Below are 20,761 nucleotides of genomic sequence, written 5' to 3' on the forward strand. Positions count from 1 at the left end.
TTTGTTAGCACTGGATCATGGTTTTCCATAAAATTTGCCCTTGAGCAAGTAATTCTCTTGACATTCTCACTAGTGAAATTGCCTGATTCTTCCCCCCCACAACCTCTCCATCCTTCCTCACTTTCTTAAGAGCTCTGTTCATGAACCTGCATTTTGCCTGTTAATTAGTATTTTTTAATAAACACTTGCTATTTCGCTGGGAAACGATGGGGTTTTGCTCATGCCAGCTTGTGAGTTCCTAATCCTTTATGTCAGTTCATACTTTTCCAACTTGGTAATTAAATTTCGTGTCTCATTGTCCCTCTGTGTGTGTAGTAGAGCCATTTTGGTGCTGAAGAGCCTGGCGCCGTGGCCCGGGTGCTCACGCCCACGATATTTCCCTCCACGTGGGGCGTGGAGGGGCCTGGGGTTCCGATGGCCCATTCTGCAAGGTGAATTCACTCACAGTGTGCCCCTTTGTTCCAGGGAATGTTTTGTTTCCCTGAGCCTTAACTTCAGCATCATGAAAAAGCATTTGTCAAGCCCCTAATTGCCCAGAGTGCTCCACTAGGCACTTGAGACAGAGAGTCTGACAGCCACAGCAGGGCCAAGGGTGACAGCGCTGGAGTGGGCCTGGGGAATTGCTATGGCCCTAGCCCTCCTCCTGCCACTTGACTCAAATGAGGTCTCCGGAGGTGTCCCCAGTGACTCTGGGATACTTGACGGGAGCTGCATAGAAGAAGCAAGATGTCCACAGCGGTGATGCTCTAGAGCCCCCTGGAGAAGAGGAAGGGCAAGAGGAAGCAAACTCTCTACTTATTCCCAGGAAGCCTGGAGGAAATGCTCATGGGAGTAAACAACAGCATTGGCAAGTGACACGTTCTTTCACAGTTTGCCAGGGAGAGAACAAATGGAGAAATCCCTAAAAGTCACAGCATTTGGATAAATGTCACCACAGACAGAGTTCTTGCCTGTTAGGAACCAGCTTGGGATGACACAAACCCTTAAATAAGGGCAAAATAAACAATCGCATAGGAGGGATAGGCAAATAAAGAACTGAATATACATGAGGAAAAAGAAAGGTGGTGGTGGTGGTGGTGGTGGTGGTGGTAGCGGTGGTGGTGTGTGTGCGTGTGTAGCAAAAGTCACACAGTTGATAGGGTGGTTTGACAATTAATTGGATTCATTCCACAAAGTGCTTAGAGCAGTGCCTGGCCAATAGTGAGTGCTATACAAGAGTGAGAAGGAAGGAGGGAAGGAAGGAAGGAAGGAAGAGAGGGAGGGAGGGAAGGAAGGAGGGAGGGAAATCAATTTCAAATTAGGAAACTTGAGGAAATACCAGGGTGGGTGGATTTCTCTTTCTTCCCAAAGCAGATTGACTGGGGGAACCCCAGAGTTGTAATTCAGGATTAGAGAAAGTTCAGGTTCTCAGAATGACCCAGAAAGGCGGGCCCAGATCAGTCTGATGAAGGGACAAGATTCATATCCAAGTGTGTGCTGCCAGGTTTTTTGGCATACCAAAACACAGATAGTCCTCACAAAACAATTCTTTAAGGGCAGAGAGAGAAGGAAGATGTTCCTCCTATCTGCTTTGCTCCTGACCATAACCTCAAGCCAGACCATGACCAGTGGGTCCAGTTATGTATAGATAGTAATGCCTAAATGCCTAAATTGATTCCTTAATCTAGGAATTTTATGAAGAACAAAGAGTTTGTTGAAAAAGATCAGACTTGCTCATTGAATTAAGATGGCACAAAGACATGGATTTTGAGATCAAGTCACAGTCTATCCTCATGCAGACACTGCTAGAAGCCCCAGCTGTTGGAACTATAGAAAGAGAGCTGGTCCAGTCAGACGTGCCCCTCTTGTTCTTGTCCTACGTTCATCTACCTGTGTTGGGATTGCTTCTTGGCCTGGCCACTAGAGAGTTCTTAATCCTTGCTTGCTAATGGTGGGAATGGGAACAGGCTGCTTTCACTCTCTGAATTTATAACCTAAGCCCTCTTAGTGTATAGTTTCTCTGGTGTCTTCTTGTCTTTCCCATACTATGGAGACAGGAGGGCAGATTTAAAGCCCCTTAAGAGCTGCTCAGAGTCAGATTTCTGATTTGGGCAGTCCTGAAATTCTTCCTCTATAGTGCTAGGAAACAACAGCAGTTCAGAAAATTACTATTTATTACTCAGTGTGCAATGACAGATGACTTCCAGAACCCAAAACTCTCCTCCAATGAGCGAGAGCTTCCCTGGAGTTCACAGAGCTCCCTGATGTCCAATGCCAGTCATTCTGCCCATGGGAAACTTGAAGAGCTCACACATCTTCTGGGACCACAGAATAGGTGGTTCCTGTCCAGCCATGTGGCAGGTACTCGACCAACATCCTTCAAGGTCATTGACTGGTTTGTCTTTGTCCTCACGGAAACATGAGGTTTGGAAGGGCAGAGGAGTGTGCGTATGTGTGTTATTGCTGTTGTTGTTGCGTAGCCATAAGAAGACTCTGCACATGTTTTCTAATTCTTTTCTGTGTCTTTGTGGGTGTCAGAACCCCCTTCTCTGCTGTCACCAATCCATGTATATAAATTTTTTGGCTTAAATTCACCTCCCAAAAGCTTTCCCTGATCAGTTCCAACATACCCTGGTAATTGTTTTCCTTTGTGTCCCCTCAGCACCTTATAATCAATTTTTTAAAAATTTGACTAACACCTTTTCTTGGTAGTTTTCATTTCCCATGCATTGCATATCTGATGTTTATCACGCAATAAGCATTCAATTCATGCTTGTGACTTGATTAGTGATATACTTCATAAATACTATTAATGACACTAGTGAGCAATCAAACTGAACAAGCAATTTTGTGGAACAAAGCCATATTAGCCAAGGAATCACAAGGAAAGCTCCATCAGTTCTCCTTACTTGCAGATATGTAGAAAGTGATATGTTAATATAGTACTTGCCTGGAAATAGATATTGGTAGGGATATCACAATGATTTTGTAGAAAAACACCACAGCATCTCTTAAATCTTTTCTCTGGCACCTTCTCTTGCTGTCTAATATACAAAATATATCTTTTTTAAGCTTTCAATTACCTGAAAGGAAGCTTTAGGCCCAGGGTTTGATGGCATTTGCTAACAATAATTGCTTGAGAATAAATGTGAGGTAAGAAAATGAGCAGGCAAGTCCATGTTTCACCTGCATGAAGGGCTAGTGGTGATGGGACCATAATTGCTCTGTAGTCTTAACTCATATCAGGAGCGCCAGCTCAGAGATGCACTCAAATGTTTACGGAGTAAATGAATGGATGCTTTAATCAGCTTGGATATCATCTTTTGGAGCTTAGGTGTGTATACAGAACAGATCTCACTCATAACAGAAGAGAATGATCAAGCTGCAACAGATTTTGTGGTATCTTAAACAAAATTGCCATAGTTTAGTTCTGTAAGTGGTAACAATTAAAAAAATTTTTTTTTTTGTAAAAAAACTCACAGCAATCCTAGCACTAGCATGTACATAGCACTTACTATGTGTCAGGCACAGGCTTTTTTTTTATTAGAGAAGATGTGGGTTTACAGAATAATAATGCATAAAATAGAGAATTCCCATATACCACCCTATACTAACATCTTGCACGGTGTGGTACATTTATTAAAACCAGTGAAAGTGCATTTTTATAATTGTACTATTAACTATAGTACGTGGTTTAATGTGGGGATCATTGTGTTGTGTGGTTTCTTGTACACTTTGTTTTTGTTTTAGGAGGTATCGGGGATTGAATCCAGAACCTTGTACATGAGAAGCAGGTGCCCAACCACTGAGCTACACATGCTCTCCTCCATGTACTTGTAAAAAAAAATTATTCTAGTACCATATACACAACCTAAAATTTCTGCTTTTAACCACGTTCAGATGTACATATTTCAGTACTGTCAATTATGTTCACAATATTGTGCTAAGTTGCCACCATCCATTACCAAAATATTTCCATCATCTCAAATAGAAATTCTGTACATTTTAAGCCTTAACTCCCTATTCTTTCTTCTACCCTGTCCCCTTGTAACATATATCCTAGATTCTGACTTTACAAATTTGCTTATTCTAATTATATCATATCAGTGAGATCATATAATATTTGTCCTCTTGTGTCTGGCTTATTTCACTCAACATGACGTCTTCCAGTTTCATCTATGTTGTTGCATGGGAGAACTTCATTCCTTTTTATGGCTGAATAATATTCCATTGTTTGTATTATCCATTTGTTGGTTGTTGAGCACGTGGATTGCTTCCATCTTTTGGCAATTGTAAATAATGCCACTATGAACTTCAGTGTGCAAATATCTGTTTGAGTCCCTGCTTTTAATTCTTTGGGATATATATCTAGTAGTGGGATTTCTGGGTCATATGGTAATTCTCAATTTAACTTTCCGTGGAACTGGCAAACTGTCTTCCAAGGCAGTTGTCCCATTTTACATTCCCACCAGCAATGAAAGAATAAGGGTTCTTATTTCTCCACATCCTCTCCAACTCTTGTAATTTTCCATTTTTTAAAGTCATCTTTTGGTGAGGACTCACCAAATTTAAAACTTATTACAAAGCCACAGTAATCAAAACAGCATGGTACTGGCACAAAGACAGATAGTGAGACCATTTATGGCCAGCTGATTTTTCACAACGTTCCTTAGACAAAGGGTCTTTTGCAAAAGAATAAAGGTGGATCTTTACCTTATATCATATACAAAAAATAACTAAAAATGGATCAAAAAACATAAATATAAGAGCCAAAACTATCAAACTCCTAGAAGAAAACATGAGAAGCATCTTCAAGACCTTGTGTTCAGCAATTGTTTCTTAGACTCTACAGGCACTGATTTTAACTGAATTAATTTTAAAATACACAGCGTAGCAATGATAGTACTTGCTCTTTTAATGTCAGGCACTGCTTTTAACTCAGTAGATACTAATAGTAACTCTATGAGCAGGTATCTTCATTTTATAGAGGGGAAAGCTGAGGCACAGAGAGTCTGTGATTTTCCCAAGTTCACAGAGCTAAAAGTGGTAGAGCTGAGATTCAAAGGCAATCTAACTTAAGAGTCCCCAGGTTATTAACCAATAATGTATAGTGCCTCAGACCCTGGTGATAATGTCTGTATCAATAAATGCAATAGAAACTGGCTTCACACTCAGGCCTAGAAGAGATGGTTATTCACCTACAATTAGGTACATCAACAATACCACAGTGATGAGTTGGAAAGGACCAGGAACACTCAAAGCTGTTGTTAAAGTCATTTAAGAATATTTGAAGAGCGGTGAAAAGAGAAAGGAACAATGGTTGTTTATAATCTGCCAAACCATTAATGTAGGACAACATGCATTTTTTTTCCTGGTTGAAGATAAAAATCCTAGCAAGTAGACAGAAAAGAATTGAGCATCCAGGAAATGCTTAAGTAGTGATCCTCTTAGGAGATATTAATGTGGACACATTGTCCCGTATAGATGAACTAGAATCACAGAATACGATCTTTGAATTAACCAGGAAGTTAATACATCTTCTTGAACTGAGATTTCTGAGCTAAGGTATGTATCAGAGAAAGCGGACAAAGAGACCATTAAGACTCCACTCTAAAATTTCATCAGGTGAGAGAGAATGCCCTTCCTTGGAATTTACAAGAAAAAGACAGATTTGATAATAAGAAAGGCAAGACTTTTTGCCACATATTTCAGTAAGTTAAAAAAAAAGTTACAAGCCATGAATATTTATAAAACTTTAAAAGCAAGCATAGAAGGATTTCATGTCTGAACATTGTGTGTAGATAAATTTCAGCATGTCCTATCATTTAACAGGGTAATCAAAAGTATTCTGGATGTTATTTTTGATCTTTTAATTCTCTAAATTGTTTCTGATAATACATCTTAAATTTTTAGTTTAATAATCATGAGCCCTTTTGAAATGATACTGTCAACTATCAGGTTTATGTGCTAAAAGAGATGGAAAGATTGGAAAATAAGAATAAGCCTTTTGGCTGGCTTAAGGACAAAACCTCACTCTTGGAATTAAGTAACTGATGAAAGATGCAAGTCCATGGCACAGGGTGTTGCTGGACTTGGAGTGTGGGCCCACGGTAGTGTCCTGAAGTTCAGATACTATCATGGTGAAGTATTTTCCTGCCTCTGAACAGTGTGCCTGCGGAATGTGCTGAAGAGCTCTTTTCTTCGTGGTGTGACTTTGTAGTTACTTGTTTCATTGACACCTGTGACCCCTGAGAACACACAATGGCAGCTCTGACCTGATGTCGTGGATGCTGCCTTGAGCCCCAGACGTGGGACTCCCGGCTGCAGGACTGCTGTGCTCATCGCCCAGCTGCTGGGGTGTTGATGGCTGTTACTCCTCTCTGCAACTGCCCTGGGCTCCTTCCGGGGGCCAGCCCCACCCAGTGACTGACAGTGGGAATATCCAGTTCCTGCTCTTGACCCCACAGGGGACAACTGCAGGGTGATCCCAACTTCAGAGTATGCCTGTGGGTTCGGCTGAGGCTTTTTGCTATGACTGAATATGTTTTCCTTCTACCCAATCCTGCTTCCTTTTCTCGCCCACAGGTGTGGTTCCCAAGAGCACTCCCTAACAAACCTTCTCTACCCCATTCTATTCTGGGGAACCTGATTATAACTCCTGACAATGTGTTCTGAAGGCTGAAGGGTGGAAATCCACTTTGGAGCAAGATCATAAGAACCTAAAAAATCCTTACTGTTATTTCTGGTGGGAGATATAATTTGTACTTAATGTTTTAAAAATTCAAATATTAGAGGAATGTTGAGTTGCCTCTACAACATGCCTATCAAATGTTTGTCCGCCATTTAGAAGACCCAATGTAGCCCCCTGCATCTTTGCATAGCGCTAGTGTTGGATACTTTTGTGTATGACATTTACACCTTGAATAATGTATCTGAAGATAAATGGGCATTGACAGTAATATTATTATTATTATTATTATTATTATGAATTTGTTTACAAAGAGCTTCCCATCCATTATCTTGATTTATTTTCTAGAAATCTTGAGAAAGCCTGGCCACGTTGGTCCCATTTTCTAGAAGCAGAGTAAGTGGCTAAAGGCACAGGGGTTAAGGGAAATTGGTTTCTGAGAAGCTCTAATTTCTATGACCAGCCCATGGGCTCAAGCCCGCCCTTCAAAGACAACACCAAAAGAAACTGAGTGTTTTGTAAAATGGTAAATTCTGAAGTATCTGTCACTGAGAGAGAGAGATGTAAGCTCAGGATCAAAGCATCATCTTCAAAGAAGGGTGAGGTACTTGTTAACTCCTGGAAACTGCTTAAGCACTAAGCATTGTAATTTCAGAGAGCAGGAACAGAGCTAAAAATAGAAAAGTAGACAGGGACAGGACCAGAGACATCATTGTCACTCAAACTTGAATGTCACTTTTTGACAGCATTTTAGCAATTGATTTTTGGTTCTCCATGCTAGGAAGTCAGTAGTCACACTTTGCTGTGACAGTCCTAGGAGAAGAGGAAGCGGCAGGACCCTCTCAGGGGCCCTGCCTACAAGGAATGTCAAGAATGGAGAGTGAGAATCATTATTAGCCTACACTCTCTCTTTTCTAGTCAGGCTTCTTTGATGGCGAAGATTAAAACAACAACAACAACAACAACAACAACAACAACAAAACCCACTCAATCTAGCTCCAGTTTACTGAAATGTTAAAGGAGAGGCTCATAGACAGGAATATAGCCAGGCCATGCTGAGTGAAAGACTGGATCCGAAAGAAGAAAGCTTCCAGGAGCTGAAGCCACTCTCCATCTCTAGGAGCTGCATGGTCTCTGAATCTTCCCCATTGATCCCTTTCCTGAGCCAGCACCCTCTGTGTACTCACCTTGCTTGCTTTATCCAACACAGCTGCTCTGCCAACTCTGCATCCTGATCTTCAATCTCTAGTGACAGCCACCAATTGGCAACCTTCTCTGCATCTCTTAGGGCAAATTCTCATATGAGAGAGACTGAGAGGACATATTGTGTGTTGCCTCACAATGGAACTCAGATATCTAAATCTGGCCCAATCCACCATGGTTGGGGAGTGGTCATAGGGTATAGAAGTATGCTCCTTCCAGGTAGTTTGGGATGAAAAATTCTTTAAAATGGGCTATGGATGAGGGCAGCAATGAGACATGTCTATGATATCCTTGCCTATCTATATTTCCATCCTGTTCTGCATCATAAGCCATTATCTCTAGGACACATGAGAGGTTGGGTAATAGCAGGGAGTAACTATGTGGAGTGTGGCATCTGCTCTAACTGGGTTTATAATATGGGATAAGGTATGGGCCCAAGAAAAAGAAACAAGTCATACTAGCAAGTATCTGATGAGATCAGATGACTGGCCCCATATTAAGTGTTATAAAGGTTTAGAGGAGGAAGAGCTCACCATAGGTAAGAAGTTCAGGGAGGGTTTCCCAAGATAGGTGGGGACTAAAGAAGGATGGAAGGCCTGGGAGAGAAAGCGGGAGGAGAGGCTTTCCAGGGTTGAGTGGAGAAGAGAAGAATGAGATGCATGTACAGGGCACAGTGAGTAGGCCATCCTACTCAATGAAAGTAACTTAGGGCAAAAAGATCGAAACGAAATTGGGAAGGACCTTGAATACTAAGCTAAAGAATTTTTATTTTATTCTGAATATTTTATTAACAATGTTTGAGCAGGGCATGGCATGATCAAGGAAATGCTCTAAGATGACCCACTACAGTGGAGGTGGCTGAAGTTCTGAGATCATTGGCAAGACCTTAATATGTTCACCGGAAGATGGGATAGTAGACTTGAATGAGGAGATGGCGTCAGAAGATGTCAGAATGGTGGTGATGATAGCACAGCATTGTAAAATGTAATTAATGTCACTGAATTGTACAATTATAAATGGTTAAACTTGCAAAATTTATGTGTTATGTATATATGTTAGCATGATAAAAAGACATTCACCACACAGCACCACCCATCCCAAGAGCCAATTGTTAAATTGGTATGCTTTACCAGCATACCAATGACAAGGACGAAAAAAGATTTGCCTGTGGCCACACATATGATAAAGATGATTGATTACAAAGAGGAGGAAGAAGTTATATGATATAAAGAAAGTAAAGTTTTCATTTTAGGCAAACAAAGGTTGGCCATAAACTGATAATCACTGAGGCTGTGTTCCATCCTTATGTATATGTCTTCTACTTTGCATATTTTTGAAAAACTCCATAATAAAAAATTTTCAAAGTTTAAAAAAAAAAAAGACATTAGAAATAAAATGGAATCCCTGTTATTCAAGATCTCAGCTGACTGTTGACTGTGCTCTCATACAAAGAGAAACAGGCTCAGAGAAGCAGCAGCCTGAAGCTGCTTTTAGCTTCCTGCAACCCAAATGTCCCTGGCTGCTGTAGCCTATGAGTACAAATGCATTATGCTAAGATTAGTACCCAGATCTCAAGAGCTCTGAGCCCCCACAGACAAGTTTACTGGAGGTGTATCTTGATGCTTATAAATGGAGAGTAAGGCTGGGAAAACTGGATGGGAAAGTAACTCAGCCAAAGTCATGTCAGAAGAGCTGTTCAGTTGGGATGCTGCCACTGGATCCTCACAATCCTTCCCAATAAATCATTGACTCCACTACCTTAGACAGGAATAAACTCTATACAGAGCCAAAGTCCCAGGTGGGTGCCTGATTGAACCTAGATCATGTTCCCATACCTTGGATGACAGGGACTCATAAGAGGTAAATCAGTTCCTCTCTCACTTCTATAGAGGGTTATGGGGCTGTGTCTCTCACTAGGCCTCACACACTAAGGGATACTCTGGATTAGGCAGAGGGTTCAGATGCCAGGCAGCCAGGCAAAGTTCCATCATGCTTCCTTCTCATATTTCAGAGTTCCAAGATGGGGACTTGGATATACCTACTGTTACTCTGCGTTATCCCCTTTCTCTCATAGCAGGGTTCACAGTTGTGGCTTTGATAATTATTCTGTGAACCAGTATGCTCCAGTTACTACGTTGCTTGACACATCCCATCCCCCACTGCCTAACAACTTTACACAGTTTAATTCACACATACAGAGTCCTTTTCCTTCCCAGTGCACCCATATACCTTGAGGGAGTAGTTCAGGATGGAGCCCTGGATCAATCACTCGACCATCCTGGAAACCACCTCTCCCTTCCTGCTCTTCCTCCCTTATGTTGAATTCTGCTCCAGTAGTCCTTTCACCTCACCCTTCCTATTCAGTGCATTACTCACTTCTACCTTTAAAACTGATCTCCACTATGTTCCACTTTTTCCTGTCTCTCTTTCCATATCCCTAATCTAGGGGTTCTCAAATTTCAGTGTGCATCAGAATCACCCAGAGAGCATGTTAATACACAGACTGCTGGGCCCTCCCCTCAGAACTTATGATTCAGTGGGTCTGGGGTGAGACCTAAGAATTTATGTTTCTAACAATTTCCGCAGTGAAATGCTGCTGGTGGCCTTGGTCCAAGCCACCATCATCACTCAGCTACTCTGATTCTACTTTTGCCTCCATTCTCCTCACAGCAGCCAGTGATTTTCTAAAACTGTAAATCAAATAAATCATGTCATTCTCCTCCTTCAACCTTTTCAGTAGCTTCTGCTCACTCCTCACCACGGCCTACAGGGTATAGTTTCTGCCAGCTCTGTAAGCATATCGTATACCATAGGAACCCCTCTAGCCATGACGGCGTCTGTTCTCTACCTTGAAAACATGCCCTGGGGCCTTTGCACCTGACTTCCCCTGGGATGAACTGTCCAAAGGGGAGAATGGCAAGCTCTTTCTCATCCTTGATGATTAATCTCAGATCATAATTTTTTCTAAGGCTTTCTCTGATCACCCTATCTGAAGTGGCCTTCCCCAGTTTGTCTCTATTTCCTTACTCTTGGTTTTATTTTCTTTCATTGTAGCTATCACAATCATTAATTTTCTTGTTTATTTGCTATTCTATTTATTATTGTCTCCTCCAGACAAAAGGGACCTTGTTTTCATAGCTCTATCCCTAGCACTTTGCAGTGTCTGCCATGATAGGAGGCACTCAACAAATATTTGTGGAATGAATGTATGTGTATATGCCTGAATAAAAAAATTGGACTGACCAGTTTCAAGTATTTTCCTATAAGGTCCCTGTATTAGTCAGGATTCTCTAGGGAAACAAAATCTACAAGAGATATCTGTCGATAATATGTGATTTTATAAGTCTCTCACGTGATCATGGGGATGCACAAGTCCAGGTTCCAAAGGGAGGCTGCAACCAAAGGCTCCTATGAAAGTCCAATGAAGGTTATTGACGCGTTCTGGGAGACGTTGGCTGTCCAAAGATGAGCGGGGAAATTTTCACTCAGTACTAGAATTATTTCCCCTTTTAAGGCATTCAACTGATTGGATAAAGCGTCACTCATTGCTGATGACAATCTCCCCGATGGATGTAATTGTAATCAGCTATCTATGATTTACCACTGCATTAAGTCAATGATGACTAAAGTCCATAAATGTCCTTGTATTACAACTAGTTAGCCCAGTGCTTGCTTGACCAAACAACTGGGTACAATTACCTGGCCGAGTTGACACATTAGCCTAACCATCACAGCCCCCAAAGTTCCACAGAGAACAGTGGATGCAAATAGATGCTTTGGGAGAGGAAGGACTATCCTCCATTTCCAGCTGCCAGATCAATCTGGTTTGATTCAGTCCAGCTAGGATTTCCTTTATACATGTAACACATGGGCTGATGAAGGCAAAAGTCTTGTTTAGTAAATCTCATCCCTCATATCAGCTCCACCCACCTTCATCCACTCTTCTTTGTCTTTCTGCTTCCACTGGTCTACTCAGAGGCTTTCACTACAGCACCAAATCAGGGTGTTCTTGACAGCCATGACCTCCCTTTCCTCATTATCAAAAGTTTCCTGGGAAGTGGACTTGGCCCAATGGATAGGGCATCCGCCTACCACATGGGAGGTCCAAGATTCAAACCCAGGGCCTCCTTCACCCGTGTGGAGCTGGCCCATGCGCAGTGCTGATGCGCGCAAGGAGTGCCCTGCTGCTTAAGGATGTCCCCCGCGTAGGGGAGTCCCACGTGCAAGGAGTGCGCCCCATAAGGAGAGCCGCCCAGCGTGAAAGAAAGTGCAGCCTGCCCAAGAATGGCGCCACACACACGGAGAGCTGACACAAGATGACACAACAGAAAGAAACACAGATTCCTGGTGCCGCTGATAAGGATAGAGGTGGTCACAGAAGAACACACAGCGAATGGACACAGAGAGCAGACAACTTGAGGGGTGGGGAGACAGAGAAATAAATAAAAAATAAATCTTTAAAAACAAACAACCAAAAAAAACAATGGGAATTTACTTTTTAAAAAAATTTCCTCTCTTTCCAAGTCCCTGAAGATTCTGCTGTACTACTATGAGATGATGGGTAGGTAAGCAAGGTTGACTACTTTAATTTTATTCATGGTTAAGAGGCACAAGCCCTTTGATAATAAAATAAAACTAAGCATTATATAACGCGACTACAAAATATTTTCGAACCTGCAGAAATCTAGGTTTTTACTTAAGTATATACTCTGTTTGGATTTTGTATAAAGATTTAAAATACTTTGAAATAAGATATTGGAATAGCAGGATTATGGAAGCAAAATATGAGATTTAGGTCATCCTGAAAAAACAGATAGTAAAATGACTTTTCCATCGATCAGCTGAGAGTTTGGCATTTGCCTCTATCAAGGAATATAGTTATGTTACATTGATATAAAGACAGTGGTTATCATAGGTTCTGAGAGAAGGGGGGTGAGGAATGGGTGGAATATAGGGCATTATTAGGGCATTGGAATTGATCTGCATGATTTTGCAATGAAAGATACCACCACTATACATTTTGTCAAAACCTATGCAATTGTACGGTGCAAAGTGTAAACCACAAAGTAAACTATTGACCATGGTTAGTAGCAATGCTTCAATATGTGTTCATCAGTCATAACAAGTGTACCATACTGATGAAAGATGCTGTTAATGTGGGAAAGTGTGGGAGGGGTAGGGGTGGGGGTACATGGGAATTCCCTATATTTTTTATGTAACTTTTCTGTGACCTAAAACTTCACTAAAAATGAAGTTTAAAAAGCATGTAGTTATGCAATAGGATATTGCAGTTAAAGAGAGTAAATTTTTTACAGACCCCAGAGTTGCCTTTAGTAATTTGGTTAAGATCAAATCATGGGATGTTTTTTCCATTCAGAAATTCAGAATCACTTTCCTTGAGTTATGACTGCCCACTTTTCCCATATGATTGAATACTATTTATTGGCTGAAATTGACAATTTTCTAAAGGCTTTATGGTTGATTAGTTCTATTAATGGCAGCAATTGAGAAACATAAAGTTGGGTGACATTAGGAAGAAAATACTTGGCTTGTTAAAAAATATAAATGTTGTAGAAAATATCTTGCAAGGAAAATAAAAATGAAATGAAAACTGCCTGGCTTCCTCAACGCCTTTCTCCCCATCCAATAGTCACAAATCCTCCTGATTCCTCCTTTGTCTGGCACTTAGAATTACCACATCCTCTCTGTTTTGAAGGTCCACACCTTAATTTGGCATTTAGCATTAGTCCAAGCTCCTCTACCTCATGACTATTAATCAGCCTTAGAACAATGTATTTGATATCCCTCCTTCACATCAAGCCTTGTATCTGAGATAGCAGGCAAAGCCCCACTCCCCAGTCTAGCATCAATGACCTTCAGCGTATGTTTTTGACACGGAGGCACCTTTTGTTCTCCCTTTTCTCTTTTGTTGCTTCCTCTTGGGCTAAGCTGATTCCCAGCATATTCCCTGTGCAAACCTATCCTGTGTCTTCCCTCAGGTTGAACACAAAATGCTTCTCCTCTTCCTCTCCGTCAAGCCAGTCATGCTCTTCTTTGAGCTCTTTCTCCCATTGGTAACCAATTCCAGTGTCCCATGTTGGTGGATTGCAACCAAAGAAATAATTCTGGGAGTGACAAAGTAATTACAAGGATGTGCTTCACATCTTTGCATTTTCTATCAAGAAAACCTTCGAACTACTTGCCTCCCATCACTCTCACTTTTCTATACATGGATGGCAATGGCTTTCTAAAAATCTCTTCTCTTTCCTTCTCAAATTCCAACCCTTCAGACTCCAACTCTTGGTCTTCAAGGGAAAGACTCCAACACTCTTTGCCATGCCCATCCCCTAAACCCTTTTTTATCCAGATCAGTTCACTCTCTTGGGCTTCTAGAATGTGTGATTTGTTTTGCCTGTGACTTAGAGTCTATATGATTGTGGGTACCTGGCTGCTGACCTAAAAGGAAGAGTCATTCTCTATAAAAGTTAGAGACAGAGACAACAATTGTGAGTGTTTATACATTAGTAATTTTTTCCCTTTTCTATACTTGCCTTGGAGATTACCTTCACTTTCTTGCACTATCAAATTTTCTTTCTGTATAAATCTAAGCTGTATGAGGGTAGGTTTTGGGTCTTTTACTTTACATCTTACCTAAAAAATTGTTAATAGCACAACTTCCTTGCCTTGTCATTCCAAATTCTCAATGAGTTGGTCTCAACCTGCCTTTCCAATCAAATTCCCTATTCTCTAATTAATAAGAACCCAAACTATTTCCCCAACTGCCCCTGTATTTTCCTGACTCCATTTGCTCCTTTCTTCAACTGAGCCTCTTTACCTTTTTCTCACCTGTCTGATTTTTACCCATATCTCAAGATCAAAGTCAAATGCTACTATTTCTATTAAAAAATAGCTGTTGTGAGGATTAAATAAAACAATGTGTGCAATAAGCTTATACCAGTATCTAGCATGTAATAAGCACTAAAGAGTATATAATAAATATTTTATTTGTGCTATTATTATCTTTGTAAACATCTTAATTTCCTCAGTAATTTATAAGCTTTTGGTCTTCTTCATTTTTGTATGACCTACAGTAGCTTATACCAGTTTGAACTCTTTCAGCAACAGAAAACCCAACTCACTAACTTAAACGAAAAGGGGAATTTCTTGGGCCATATAACTGAACTGAACATAGCTGAGCTAACATCTCCCTGTTTCTAAATGTCTCTGCTCTCCTTTACTATTAACTTCATTCTTAGACTTTGTGAGGAGGTGGGGCAGCTGCACTAGCTCCAACCTCCCAGCCTCTTGAGTTCAGTTCTGAGGAGAAGAGAGGGCTGGCTCTCCAGCTGGCTCAACAAAATCCCCTTGTGTTTCTCTGGCTCACACTGGGTCCTGCTTCCATTCCCAAAGCCATCACTCTTGACAAAGCACTAAGATGTTTTGATTGGCAAGACCTGGATTGCATGTCACCCAGTAAGCTCCATTAAAACCACACCAAGAGGGAGGGCAGGCAGGTGGACAGCTACACAAAAATTGAGACCTATACCAAAAGTAGGGTTTTGTTGGGGAGTAAGAAGCATCAAATGACCATGCTTGTGCCTTATAAAGTAGGTGCTTAGTAAATTGTTAGTGAAAGGAATTGTATTAATATTCTCTCCCTTTTTAAAAAATTTCCCCTTCCACCCAACCCACCCATTGTTGTTTGCCCTCGCTGTCTGCACTCTGTGTCCATTTGCTGTGTGTTCTTTCCATGTCTGCTTGTATTTTCTTCTAGTCTTTCTCTTTAGAAGGTATCAGGAACCGATCCCCGGATTTCCAGTGTGGGAGAGAGGCACTCAATTGCTTGAGCCACCTCATCTCCCTGGTCTGTTGCGTCTCTCACGGTTTCTCCTCTGTGTCTCCTTTTGTTGTGTCATCTTGCTGTACCAGCTCTTTGTGGTGCAGGCTGTCAGCACTCTGCTGCGTGGGCCAGCTCTTTTTGCCTTCACCAGGGGTTCCCGGAAATTGATCCCAAGGCCTCCGTATGGTAGACAGAAGCCCTATCACTTGAGCCACATCCCCTTCCCTTAATATTCTCTTTAGAGATCAAGCAGTATGCAAGATTAACTGCTCATCAAATGAGAGCTGATAAAGGGGAGGCAGCAAAAATTTGTTAAGCATCTACAATGTGCCAGGTACTTAATTAGGTGACCTATATACATTATCCTTTGACTTAGTCAACAAAACTCCTGTGATCTGGTTGTCTTTATCTCTGTTTTAAGGATCAGGACAGTGAGGGTCTGGAGGTGAACTGGCCCTTCTGAGGCTCTGCAGGGTTGTCTAGCCCAGATCTGTCTGCCCAGAAGCTCTTTCCCAGGAGTTCATGATCCCTGCATTCTGCACACCTGTTTGTCTCTCTCTTCAAGGATGATTCGGGATGGAGCTTCTACAATCTCTCCCTGAAGAGCGTATCATGGTTTATAAATCTGAGAGTTAAGAAACTCTCCTTGGTCTTCCCATTGCATTTCACCCTTTCTGTCTTCCAGAGAACATGGAAACCACTGGGCACTCACTCACTTTAAGAAAACCTTTCTGGATTTGATGGTTGTAATTAAATAGCCTCTTGATTTTTTCTTCTTTTACATTCAATCTATTTACCCTTTCCTTGCTGAGCCTGTTTTCAAATCCTTAGCCCTGGTCCTTACTTTGTAGCCAGAACATGATGTGAGGCAACTCCAAGACCCAGTGTTACATGAACTCCCAGAGATGCCTGGGAGAAGATGGATTTAGCCGTGCTGACGATCTGCTTACCCTCGGCAGGACCTCTGGGCTGCGGCCAACCCTCTCTACTGTTGTGACCTCTTGGCTCAGTCCCCTGCATACACACACACATACACATGCACACTGACACACACACACTGACATACATACTTTCTCACTGACACACACACACACGCATACCGATATAAACACTCACCAACACACATCCACACTGACATACACACATATACACTGACACACATGTATACCGACATACACACGTACCAACACACTGACACACATGCATTCTGACATATGCATACACACTGACATACACACACTGACACACACACACACCACACACACACACACACACACCCCTGACACACACCCCAGGCCAGTACTGAAGCCAGGGATTTTGCTTCTCAGTGGCAGCCACTGGAGCTCCCTGGACTTTCTCTTCCTGATGACAGCAAATCCACATTATTTTTTCTTGGAATCCCTGGCAATCTAGTCACTTTATTTCTGTGTTCCCACAGTAGACAAGAGAGGAATGTGCTATGCTGTTTTGGGATTCCAAAAATAAGACAGAAACAAGGGCTGGTTCTTGATGACTTTGTCCCTCTGTAGAATGACATTGTTTCTGGTTTGATTGACCTGCAGGCCTGATGTAGGCTCTTCCAATATTGAACATATCAAAGACAATTTAAAAAGAAGAAAAAGGAAAAGGAGAAAACTCTGGGCCTGGGTAATGGATGATTTGTGTGTGTGTGCATGTGTTTTTCTGTATTTGCCAGAATTCTGCACTGAACATGAACACGATAAAAATCATGAGATGAAAAACACAGCATTAAATATAAAAACACAAAAACGGACAGAATGCAAGGAGAAATAGAGAAACATTTGTTTTATGAGAACTAAATACCAGATGTTTACAATCAAGTAGAGAAAAATAGAGAAGGACTTGGAGGTTTGGAATATTATAATTGATAAAGGTGATTAACAGGCAATGTTGGATTTTGTACCCTCCCAACAAAGAATAAATCTCTTTTGAAGCATTATTTGAAATTCTGAGCCAAACAAACTCTGAGTCACAAAGAAAACTTCCTACTAAAATGTATCAAAACTAGAAAAAAGTTACAAAAGTTAGAAAAAACAAAAGCACCTCTCATCACTTGGGAAAAAATTTGTTATGATTGCATCAAAAAGAAAAATGAGAACTATAATGGCAAGCTTTCTAGAAAGTAACAAAAATCAGAATATTAAATAAAAAAATTCATGGAATGTGGCCAGATCAGTACAAAGAGGTATGTTGATAGCCTCAAATGCTTTCATTATTAAAACAGAAATAATGTGCTAGTATGATACAGTACTGGAATGAGCTAGACACTCCTCCCTCTTGCTCTGCTGTTTCAGTGTTTTCTAATATATTGATGAAATATTTATAGATACTGATCTTGATAAAATTTTATACACAGTTATACATCTCACAATACACTATTGACTAAAATTCTATAGGTCATCATCTCCAGTGTTAAATATAGAGAAATCATGACCACTTTTAACTTGTCCTGGCGTTAGTGGGAATGCCTGTAATGTTTATCTAGTAAGCCTTATGCTGGTTTTGGAACTGTTATAGGCATACACAATCAGACACACATATCTTTATATTTATATATGTGAAAAATATATACATGTATAGTGTGCAGGTAAATATATATGCATGTATACTATGTGTAATTTATATTTCATGGATATATGAATTTATAGGTATCTTAATAATTTAAAGAAAGTATTTATTAATTCTAGTTTACCTAAGGATTTTCAAATTAAAATTTATTTTGATTTTTTGCCAAAAAATCCCCAGAAATAACAAAAAGAAATGAACTAAGCATACAACTAAAGCAATTAGACATAGAATAAACCTATTTTAAACAAACAGAAATAGATAAATGCAGCAATTTATGTATTAGAAAATAAGTATATTTGAAAATCCAAGTTTTTAATGTTTTTAATATTTTTAAGGGTAACAATATGGAAATAACTTTTACCAACTGAATCCAGGAAAAAAGGAAATACAAATAAATATCAAAACTTAGAAAAATGTTATGAACATATTGTAGAGGAGATTTAAACAGAATAAGAATATTCTATGCTAATACATTTGAAAATATTGAAGAAATGGGTGATTTTCTGGGGGAAATTGCTAAAATATATTTAATGAGGTATTTAATAATGAAAAGTCCTACAACCTTGAGAGAGAATTGACAAAGTCATTCACAACCCCCCCCTTTTTTTTTCAAGATTTATTTTACTATTTATTTCTCTCCCCTACCCTCCCCCTCACCCCCATTGTCTGCTCCCTGTGTCCGTTCGCTGTATGTTCTTTGTTCACTTGCATTCTTGGAGGCACGGTGAATCTGTGTCTCTTTTTGTTGCGTCATCCTGCTGTGTCAGCTCTCTGTGTGTGCAGCTCCACTCCTGGGCGGACTGCACTTTTCTTGTGTGGGGCGGCTCAATGCAGGGTGCACTCCTTGTGCGTGGGGCTCCCCTACGTGGGGGACACCCCTGAATGGCACAGCACTCCTTGTGTGCAGTACTGCCGCACATGGACCAGCACACCACATGGACCAGGAGGCCCTGGGTTTAAACCTGGACCTCCTGTATGGTAGGTGGGTGCTCTATCAGTTGAGCCACATCCTCTTCTCCCAAACCCCTTCTAAAATTTCTCCAGATCCAGGTAGCTTACTAAATAATTATATTGAACTTTCAGAGAACACAAGATTTCTATATTATATAAACCATTCAGGAATCATAAGTAAAGTAGGAAATCTACCAAATTTCATTTATCTATTCACCAGGTGGTTGACATTTAAAAAACTAGAGAAACTAGTAATTTCATTGCTTGGAATCTACCAAGAATAATGAAAATATACGTCCACCCAATACTTGTATGAACATGTTCATAGCAGCATTATTTATAATAGCCAAAAACTGGAAAAAATCCAAATGTCCATCGATTAGTGAAAAGATAAACATAATGTGATATATTTATACTAAGAAATAGTATCCTGCAATTGAAAGTTATGAAATACTGATACATGCTACAACATATGATTACATGGATAAACCTTAAAAACATTTTGCTATGTGGAAAAAGCCAGCCACAAAATACTTTATATTACGTTATTTCACTTCTATGAAAAGTCCAGAAAAGACAAATTTATAGGGACAGAAAGCAGATTCATGGCTGCATGGGGATGGAGGTGGTGAGGATTGACTGCAAATAGGCTTGAGGGAATTTTGGGGGATGATGGGACATTTCTAAAATTAAAATGTTCTAAATTTGGGGATATTGAACAACTAAAAATTTACTGAAAGTCCTTTATTGTACACTTACAATGGGTAATTTCATGGAATGTAAATTATGTCAATAAAGCTGTTAAAGTGTTCTAGTTATCAAAGAAATACAAATTAACATCAATAAGATGCCATTTACAGATGCAAACATCAATTCAGTTGGTAAGATTTAAAAAAACTAATGTGGCCAAGATTCAGTTAGGTGGATACTGTCATGCATAGTTATTGGAATATACATTGGTACAACACTTTTAGAAAACAAATTGAAAACAGATACAAGAATTTACAAAATGTTAATAGGCATTGACTCAGTTTCATTTGATGTGTCTGTCTTTCCAAAAAGAGAGATGTGGGCAAAGATTGCTATCAAGGGGATGGGCATTACAGAATTCCTTATGATAACTACAAATTAGAACATTCTAAATGTCCAATGTTAGGGAGATGGCTACATAAATTATGGTATATTATTGTATGCAATGGAACTTATACAGTTAATACAAATCATATTTTTGAAGACTACTGTTATGGATTAATCTTGTGCCCCACAAGGACAAGTTCAAGTCCTAATCCCTGGTCCTGTGGATGTGAACCCATTTGTAAAGAGGATCGTTGAAGATACTATCAAGAGGAGGACAGTGGAGGAGGTATAGCTCAGTGGTTGAGCACTAGCTTTGTGTGTAAGAGGTCCCTGGCTCAATCCCTGGTACCACCCAAAAAAAATTTAAGAAAAGAGGAGGCCATACTGAATCAGCGTGGGCTTAATCCAATGTGGTTGAGATTCTTATAAATAGA

Source organism: Dasypus novemcinctus, chromosome 11 (assembly GCF_030445035.2).
Source record: "Dasypus novemcinctus isolate mDasNov1 chromosome 11, mDasNov1.1.hap2, whole genome shotgun sequence".
Taxonomy (NCBI): domain Eukaryota; kingdom Metazoa; phylum Chordata; class Mammalia; order Cingulata; family Dasypodidae; genus Dasypus; species Dasypus novemcinctus.